At 37.6% G+C, this 9,640-nt stretch overlaps 1 pseudogene; it reads left to right on the top strand.

The window, feature by feature from the left end:
- The first annotated feature begins 6,619 nt into the window (after positions 1 to 6,619).
- Positions 6,620 to 6,738, top strand: LOC111747413 (annotated as a pseudogene).
- Positions 6,739 to 9,640: the final 2,902 nt, after the last annotated feature.

The following is a 9,640-nucleotide window of genomic DNA, read 5'->3' as shown; positions in this document are numbered from 1 at the left end:
AATGTTTTAGAGAAGCTAACAACATAATTTAGTTTCTGTTGTTCCCCAAAACCAAGTTCTTCCCTAAATAACAATCTTGAGGTGATATTGAAAAACTCCATTGACTATATATTTCAGAAATTAAAAAAATTTCAGATCCATAGGATTACTTAAATATTTAAGATAATGGCACTATGATGTCATTGTAGCTACTTTACTAAAAAAGTGATATTACATTCCAACACTAATGCCGTTACACCAACTGGGTGTCCAGCTATTTAATTCAATTCAGATACTACATGGAATCAGTGCAGATGTCACAAGTTAAAGGCTTAGTCTCACAAGCCTGTCCTGCTTCAGATACCACTCTCAAGTTCTGGGTGTTCCTAAAACATTCAGACTCCTGCCTGACTTGGCTAGAAATATGGGGGTTTCCACAACACCTCCTTCAGGTTAAATAATTTGCTAGAGTGACTCAAAACTTACTGAAAATACTATACTTACAATTACAGTGTTTATAAAGAATGCAACTCAGGAACAGCTAAATGGAAAAAAAACAAAGTCCAAAAGGGTCCCAAGTACAAGAGTTTCTGGCCCCATAGAGTCAGAGAGTATCACCCTCTTATTACATTGATATGTTTACTAACCAGGAAGCTGTCCAAATCTTATTGTTCAGAGTTTCTGTCTGGGATTTCATTATATGGCCATGACTGATTAAATCACTGACCAAATGAACTCAACTCCAGCTCCCTCTTTGCTAGAGAAGTCAGAGAATGAAGCTTAGGTTTCAACCCTTTAAGAATTCTTGGTCTTTTTAGCATGGTCAGCTCCTCTCTGGAAACTATCTATAGATTCAGCCTGAGTTACCCCACTAACACAAACTCAGGTATGGTCGAAAGGGGCTTGTTATAAAAAACAAAAGACATGCCCATCACTTAAGAACTTCCAGAGGTTTTCTGAAGCTCCCCGTTAGAAACTGGGGACAAAGACCAGATATATTGTTTATTATAACACAGATAGTTTTAAAATATTATCATAAGCTATTAGAATAGAGTCTATGTTTTAGGGAAGAACTATTAGAATAACAGAGATAAGAAAAACATAAACATTCGATGTTAAAACAGAATGTGATGTGAGTGCATGCTGTGTTGTAAGAGACAGATGCAAGTTAGAACATTATATAAGCATAATTATCAAAGAGGAAAACTATATTAGATATATTTCTGATAAGTTCTTGCTCATGGGCAAATAAACCCAAGTGATTTTTATCCCAATATATTAACAACATATCTGAATTGGTAGTAGAAATCTCACTGGAATTATTAATCTCACCATGAATACTTAGTTTATGAAGCCTTGAAAAAATATTTAATTTTAAGATGAAATGAGTTTAGTTTCTCTGATTTTTTTGATGAGAACAACTGTTCATATATATTCGCCTAGTCCCCAAATTCTTCCTGCCAGTACCTCAGAGAAATCTTCTCAGTAAATTCAATATAAATATTATTGAGAAACTCATCAATTCTTATTTTATTATTTGTAAATATCAGTTAAGTAATGTCAGTAGACTGCTATCTGTGATCATACAATTTCACCATGTCGTAAATGATGACATGGAATAGTGAGAAAAAGACCATGTGGGGAGCAAAAGGGTCTGAATCATGTTTCTGGACCTGACACTAATTTAACAAGTGATGATAATGGCAACCACTTAAACTGTATGAACTCTAATTTCCTCATTTGTTGAATAAATAGTTTAACTAGATTCAAGATTTAATATTTCTTGATTTTTTTTCTATTGACTTCAAGTCGTAGAATAATAATCTGACCTATATACATATACAAACACTCCAGTCAAAAACCTACTTTACACAAATTGGCAGTATTTTAGACCATGAGAAATCGACAATACAGATCCTTAAAAGAATATTAAAAGAGGATTTTGTAATCTTCACCTATTAACATAAATACCCTTTAACAAATGCAAATAGAAATAGAAAATATAGCTTTGCTAATTAATGAGATATTTCATTCTCTTGACTTAGTTTTTGCTCTAGTTACTACTATGGCAATTAGCTTTTTATGACCCATCTCGGTTGTACTTCTTGACTTCTATATCATGACTCCTTGGTGGCTGGGGAATGTTGTGACAGGGGAATCACACTGAACTCATGTGTACACAAACTGGAAGTGATGGAGAGTTAATGACCCATGGAGCAATCTTAAGCATTGAGAACAGGATTAGATAGATAACTGTCCCTATTTTCACCCCTTGGGAACAAAAGGCTGAAGATCATTCTGCACAGTTTCTCAGAGGACACCAGTGGGATTGAGTCTCAGATGCCTTCCACAGTGATCAACTCAATAAGGCACACTGTGCCCTGGTTTCTCCCTCTTTCCCATTTCATCCTCCTGTTTCCCTCTCCTGTGCCCTCTGACCACTTTCCAAACAAACAACCTGCACATAAGCTAATGGCTTAAGCTCTATTTTAGGTGAGGGCATACCGAGATCTTTGGTAGTAAAAATTAGTAGTAGAAATTGGTAGTAAAAGTATCCTAGGAAGCAGACTTTAAAAAGAAGATTCTGGTACTGGACTACTTGGTGTTGTGAAAGGAAATATCAAGGCTCAAAAATAATTACAGAATATGGCTACTATGTTCCAGTAAGTACAGAGTGGATACGGAGATAAAATGGAGGAATGTAGAATATGGAAATGAATAGAAAAGAATTTATTGACATGGGAGGCCGCTCATATGACTCTGGGATTAAGTTCTCAGAAAGCATTTGAAGTTGAGTATACAGATGTCTCCTTGAAACTTAGATACACTAGCTGTAGTAAATGAGATAGAGATGCTAGAAAAGCCTTGCCTTACTATTGAGAAGAGTTCAAGAGACTCAGGATGTATAGATGTTAGAAAAAAAATGTATTTGCAAAACAAAAGAACTCAACAGGCTGCCTTGATCCTCAAGAATCTGTTCTGATAACCTATAGTCCATGGTGTTCCTAGGTGAAAGACAAGTAAACAGCCAAATACAGTACTACTAGATTTGTTTAATCAAAAAAATGAAAATAAAGAGCTGACAAGCAAAAGACTGAAATTAATGATATGTTAGAAAATTTAAACTCTTTACCCAATTTTCAGATCTAAACTATTCTATTGATGCCCAAATCTCATCAATTAAAAGTAATTCTGGGCCTCCTTGAGGTAGAATTCTCCAAAATACCCCAAAAGAGAAAGCAGCCATGTAGCTATGCATTGAGGAAATGGGAAAACATAAACCTTTCTATAGCTGTTGAAAGCAGAGTATGAACTGTCATTAATAGAGGGAACCTGAAATGCCACAATGGTCCTCCAGTTATGATGTGGCTTATAAAGGCCAGGTAATGGCCGAAGTCTGTCTCACTGGGAGTCCACTCTTAAACACCAGTGGATACCAAGCAATGGCCATGTGAGGACATAGCAAGAAGGCAGCTGTCTGCAAGCCAGCAAGAGTCATCACCAGTAACCGAATCAGCTGGAATATGAACCTTGATCATAGACTTATAGCCTCTAGAACCAAGAGAAAATAAATTTCTGTTGTTTAAGCCATTAGGTCTATGGTATTTTGCTATGGCAGCCAGTGTAGACTAGTACAAATGGTCTGGTAGGTAGGCTGAGATATCTCCTCCAAGGTAAAAAAACAGTTGTTGCTCCTTGTACCTACCACTAAGAAAGAGGCACAGCAATTAGTGGGGGAATCATTAAATTTTTTGAAGTCTTTTATTGAACTATATTATATGTACAGAAAAGATAAATGTCATTAGTGAAAAATGGCTACTGGTTCTTATAGACCCTAAGGATTTCATTTTGGGGAATCAATTAACTCTGTGATCATAGCTTCCCATCATGAGTTGGGTATTATGCTATACACTGAGTCAGGGACTACAGCAATCCATTGTACAGTGGAAATAGTACATTCAGGATCAGGCTGGATTAGATCCAGAAAACAAAAGAAAAACACAGGAACTGGTGGTGCCGACTCCCATAGCATTTGTCTTTTAGAAATGATGTCTCTTGCTCTATTCAGACTTATTCCCTTACCAGAAAATATTGACCAAGAAGGAAAAATCTCAAGCCTATTTCAAGAATAGTGCAGCTAGATATATGTGTGCTTGTCAAAAAAGGGTTGCTGCCACATACTGTCCCACTTGAGATCTAATGGATAGAGATGAAAGGAAATTCCCTTAGTGGGCAAAGCTGCAAGAAATGTACTCAGTCTTTCAGTTTGAATGGAAAGAGAAATGACTCAGGTCCAGATACATACTCCTGATGGAACAAATGTCTTGGCTGGTTCATTATGGAATTGGAAGGAGCAAGATTGGAAGATTAAGAACAAAAAATTTTGGGTAGTCATGTGTGAGGATGTATGGTAGTGGCCCAAAGTCCAATTCTGTCTCGTTACATCATATGCAACAGCGGTCTCCAACCTTTTTGAAACCAGGGACTGGTGCTCCTGTGAGACTCTAATGCCCGATGATCTGAGATGGAGCTGAGGAGGTGATGCTAGCTCTGGGGAGCAGCTGCAAATACAAATAAAGCTTCACTTGCTTGCCTGCTGCTTACATTCTGCTGTGCGGCCTGGTTCCTAAAAGGCCACTGACTGGTACCAGTTCATGGCCCCAGGAAGTTGGGGACCCCTGCAAGTCTACAAAGAATTTAAAAAGAGGAGATGCTCAATACAACTACAGTACTATAATGCCCATGAACCAAGTAACAATGAAGGAAGGGAGGGACACCATAAGTGCTTGTATCAACGTGGGTGCCCTCTTGACAATCATGATCTAGCTAGAGCCACCACTGAATGACAAATCTTCCTTCAGAGATTGATGCTAAACCCTCTAGATGACAGCATCCCATGGAGAGATGATGTAGCCACTGGACGAAGGTTAATTATAGTGGAACTCCATCATCCTCACCAGAATTAATAGTGGCTCTGGATATGAGATTGCCTTACTATCTGCAGACTTACAAAATGCCTGATTTCCTAATATGTTACCTCTTGCAATACTGTCTTAAATAAAAGTATCCATTATTAAGGAAGTGCATTACTAGCCATTACACAGTATCCTTTGGCCCCTCCATATAATGCATCACTCGAAAGCAACTAGTCTAATAGAATCGTGAAATGGCTAACTAAAGGCTTACCTAAGATGTCTGCTTAGGAACTAGACTCTGGGGTTTGGGTGTTGGGCTCCAGGATGGGGTACCCATGTGGAGCCCACAGCTGATATATTGTGCTGATTGCTATAACATATGGGCCCTGGAACCAAAAAGTTCCAGCTGCTGCTCACCTCTTGCTGTGTGGCCCAGTTCCTAACAGGTGGTCCCAGTCCGTGGCCTGGGTTTGGAGTCCCCTGGTGCAAGGGATGAGACCCACCTATTACATGAGCCACTGCTATAGAAACCAGCTTTCTACAGGTATAATCTGGCAGTATCTTGCCTCAGCTGAACAGTGTCCCAGCTTTCTACTTTGGGGCTACTCTGAAGCCAGAGTGGGAAATATTTATGAAAACCTGCTCCACATTCACACATGTGAATCTTGGAGGCATGAGGGTGTTAATACACCATGGAGATTCTTAGCAATAGGGGATAGGAGGTAGTGAATAAATGCTCCTCACTCAGTCCTCAGGAGGCATGTTCTATATAAGCTCTTCAGAAGGTCCTGATGAGTTTGAGGACAGTTGTCTACACAGCATAACCATTTAGGTAACTTTTTTTAATGTTGGTTTTATTACTATTCAGGTATACTGAGAACAACAGTTCAGGAGATGACTGCCACTGAAAAAAAAAAAAAAAGTTATAGCTCCTATGCCATACAGGCCCACCCAGGCGAGCACCAGGACCAGGCAGGAGCCAAGGAGCAGGGAAAATGCCGGCAAGAGCCTTTATTGAGATTTTGTGGGAAGGAATGGCAAAGAGGGCTAAGCAGGCTAAGCATCTTTAGTATTGGCTAGTTTGAGTAATTTCAGCAGGTTTCAGGATGTAGGCTGGCTGTAGGGTATAATTGTCTGATACCTGGCCCTGGGATGATTAGGGCAGGGGAATAGTGGCATAGAGTGTAACAGTCTGATAAGGGAGGAAGCTGAGGATGTGAGTAATTTGCATGTGAAAAGCATGCTCCCAGGAAAGTCATGTAAATCTCTAGAAATTGTCTAACCTTGTGAGAGACAGTCCCTGCAGAGTCAACAAGGCCCAGATGCCAAAGCATCAGAAACACAGAAAATAAAAAAGCATGGTTAACACACCCTTGCATTTGATTTCCTCCTTCCTTCCTTGTTTCACTCCTTTCAGATTTCACTCTTATCCCTTGGTCATTTTACAAATACCTTTACACAGACCTCTAGTCTTATGCATTAATGTCATAAAGGGATGGGGAAGAGTGAAGAGGGCAAGGAGTAAGTGGTGGAGGAACCTAGGCTGGGAAAAATTCTTTCTAACCCGCTGATTTAGCTTTAGGTTTTATTGAAATATCTCAGATTTTGGCCCTATGACTATTCAAAAGATTCAATGTCCATGACATTATAGTTTGCATGTTGCATTTCTAAAGAGAAATGATTTGTGAGAGTAAAGATGCTATATTAAAAAAAAAAAAAAAAAAGGCTACGGCCATGCCACCCTGAACGTGCCCAGTCTCATCTAATCTTGGAAGCTAAGCAGGGTCGGGCCTGATTAGCAGTTGAATGGGAGACTACTTGGGAATACCAGGTGCTATAGGCATTAAAAACAAAAACAAAAAAAACCAGACTGGTCTGGAAGATGGTTGAAAGAGTTGTGTTTTTTGTTAATTAAAAAAAAATTTATAATGAACATGGGCAACTGCAACCTCTCTTGATTACTGGTAATGTTAAATTTAAAGGCTGTATTTTACATCATAAGGAAAATGGGAGCTAAATCAGATGTGGAGTTTGGGTAAAGAAGAAGAAGCATGGAAGACAATAATCAAGATTGTAATCAAGTAAATCAGGCATTCTCCCAAGAACTGTGTCATTTGTTTACATCAAGACCCAGAGGAATTGCTCTGGTAGTTGGGCATTAAGGACGTCTGTGGGCATAAATGAATGTTATTCCATTCTTAATTCTCCTTCCTCAGAACCCTATGATGGCAATCCCAGTGTGACAAGAAGAAAGCAATCTCCATTTTATACTGCCCGAAGGTGGGGGATTGTAAAAATCAGGGCTCCCTCTTCTCCCTGGAGTACAGATTGGTTTTCCATCCTCCCAGCACATATCTTTTCAGGCAGACTCCTGTAGCATTTTCATAGACTGATCTGGACAATGGAAAGGAATAAAAGATTGTCTTTAAGAAGCTCATTATATGACATTTTTTTTTAAACATTAGAATTTATAGGATTAAATAATTTTAGAATTTAATTCTAAGATTTAAAAATTAAATATAAAGAAATGTTAAATTATTCTGCTGGCTTAAATGAACAGGGAGAAAATAAAGATCTACACTAGATTAACTACCCTGTATTTCAAAATGGGAAATTCTTTGGCACGAGTCATAAATTTTCACTTTTCTGAGATTTCTTTGTTTACTCTCTTAAGGTTCTGAATTTGAAAATCCAAATACATCAGGGACTAAATTATTTTGAAATTACCCTGAATACCAGATTAGTGAGATTATCTATAAATAACTGAGATAACGTAATGCAGAAGGTAACTAATGACCTGTAAATGCAGGTTCCTCTACAACTCTCCCTTCAGGGAGTAGCTAATGTTTCTTGAATGGCTTCTGTGGGAACTGGATGGTTCAAAGGAATTGGTAATAAGAGATGATACAGTGATTTTGCCATTATATCCTGACTTGAACAACATATAAACAAGCCATCTTTCTAAACAAATATATTCATAAAGACTCAAGAAATGTACCCAATGCTGATAACGGCCCAGAAATCTGTACTTCTAAGCAGATTTCTCAGGCTTACTTGTCAGAATTCATTTTGCAGAGCAGACAGAATAATTTCTTTTTATTTTTTTCTATAGCAATAGGCTATGCTATCACTCTAGTGTAAAACTTCCATCTCAAACAAAAGTTAATAAGAAATTCTTTCTTCATTTGCACCTATTCCAATTGGCTTTTACATAGACAATCAAGTAATTTAGGAAGTAACAGAGAGAATGGAAGACGGGAGAATTTACTATAAGGTGCAATGCTATAAGATAACCACAAGAGGAAAAAAAATAGAGTTGCAAAGGAACTTATTTAATGCCCAATTCTTCATTTATTAGATGTGCAAAATGAAACAGAAATGGTTTAAGTTGACTTGTTCCAGGTGAAGCACTTAAGAAATAGCAGAGGTTCAGGTCTTACCCCCTTGCCTGTTGAAACCTCTTTCCTCTATACCATTGCCTCCCCTCAAAAGGCATTGGGAAATAAGCCATAGAATCTTGCTGCAAATTACTGAGACATGGGATGCACTAATAACAGACAGATCACTCACTACAAAGCAGGTAGTGACTGAAGTTTTCTTTAAAAATGGGTCAAGGTGGACTCATTATTTGCACCCATTAGTATATGACACTAATGAAGAAGACAAGGAATATCACTCTCTCGATACTTTTTATTTTATCCAACACTAAGCAGAAAAGCAAATGAGGAAAAAAGGAAAATAGCAATTCTAGCTTATAATTTGATCATACTTGTTAAACAAACTAGCTACTGTGACATTTTATAATTGCGGAATTTTCAGAGACATATCTGAAAATATCACCAGATAGGTAAATAGTATCTGTGAATGCAAACCAAAGGGCAATGTCAATGTGTGTAAATAGGAGAAAACAGCTATTGCTGTTTCAAAGAAAAGGTCCAGGAATTATTCACAGTCCTGGGTAATGGAAAGAATGTTGCTTTGGGAATCAGATAGGCCTTGAGCCACTACTTTTCACCCACTATACTCCTCAATACTTTGCCTTAAGCAATCTCAGGTATAGCATAGAGCTAATAAACACCAGTCTACTCGTCGCCAGGATTAAATGTGATAATATATTTAAAGTCAGTACATAAAATAAATGCTCAATAAATTACAATGATAATCATTTTCACATTTTGCTAAGAAAAACAATCAAATCGGTATAAAGAATAGTTTATTTCTATGAACCTATCATTCAGCTTTAGTAATTAAAACTTAAGGTCAATCTTGTTTTATCTATACACGCATCCACTTCCACTCCCTGTAATACTTGGAAGCAAATCCTAGATGTTATTTTTCATCTTTAAATAGTTCAATATATATCTTTAAAAGTTAATGATTCTATTATAATACAACCATAAACCATATTGCATCCCCCAGGTAGTAATAATTATTAATATTACCTAATAGCGAGTCAACATTCAAATTGTCAAATTGTCTTATGTGTTTTCCCCCCGACTTATTTGAATCAGGATCCAGTAAGATTGGTTGATATGTGATCACCATGATGATGATAAAGGTTGCTGGCACCAAATAGTATAATTTTGGAATGGAAATCACATCCATATGTAATGCTAGCCATTGCTACAGAGGTTTAAAGAGAGTGCAGGAATGTAATATATGACTCACAGGTCAGGCCAAATTTTTTCTCTCTCTTCTACTCATATCAAGGGGATGATGAACTTCATTGAACTGGCAAAAGCCCC

Source organism: Pteropus vampyrus, unplaced genomic scaffold (genome assembly GCF_000151845.1).
Source record: "Pteropus vampyrus isolate Shadow unplaced genomic scaffold, Pvam_2.0 Scaffold221, whole genome shotgun sequence".
Lineage (NCBI taxonomy): Eukaryota > Metazoa > Chordata > Mammalia > Chiroptera > Pteropodidae > Pteropus > Pteropus vampyrus.
Note: the sequence above shows the minus strand (reverse complement) of the source record. Positions and strands in the feature narration are given on the sequence as shown.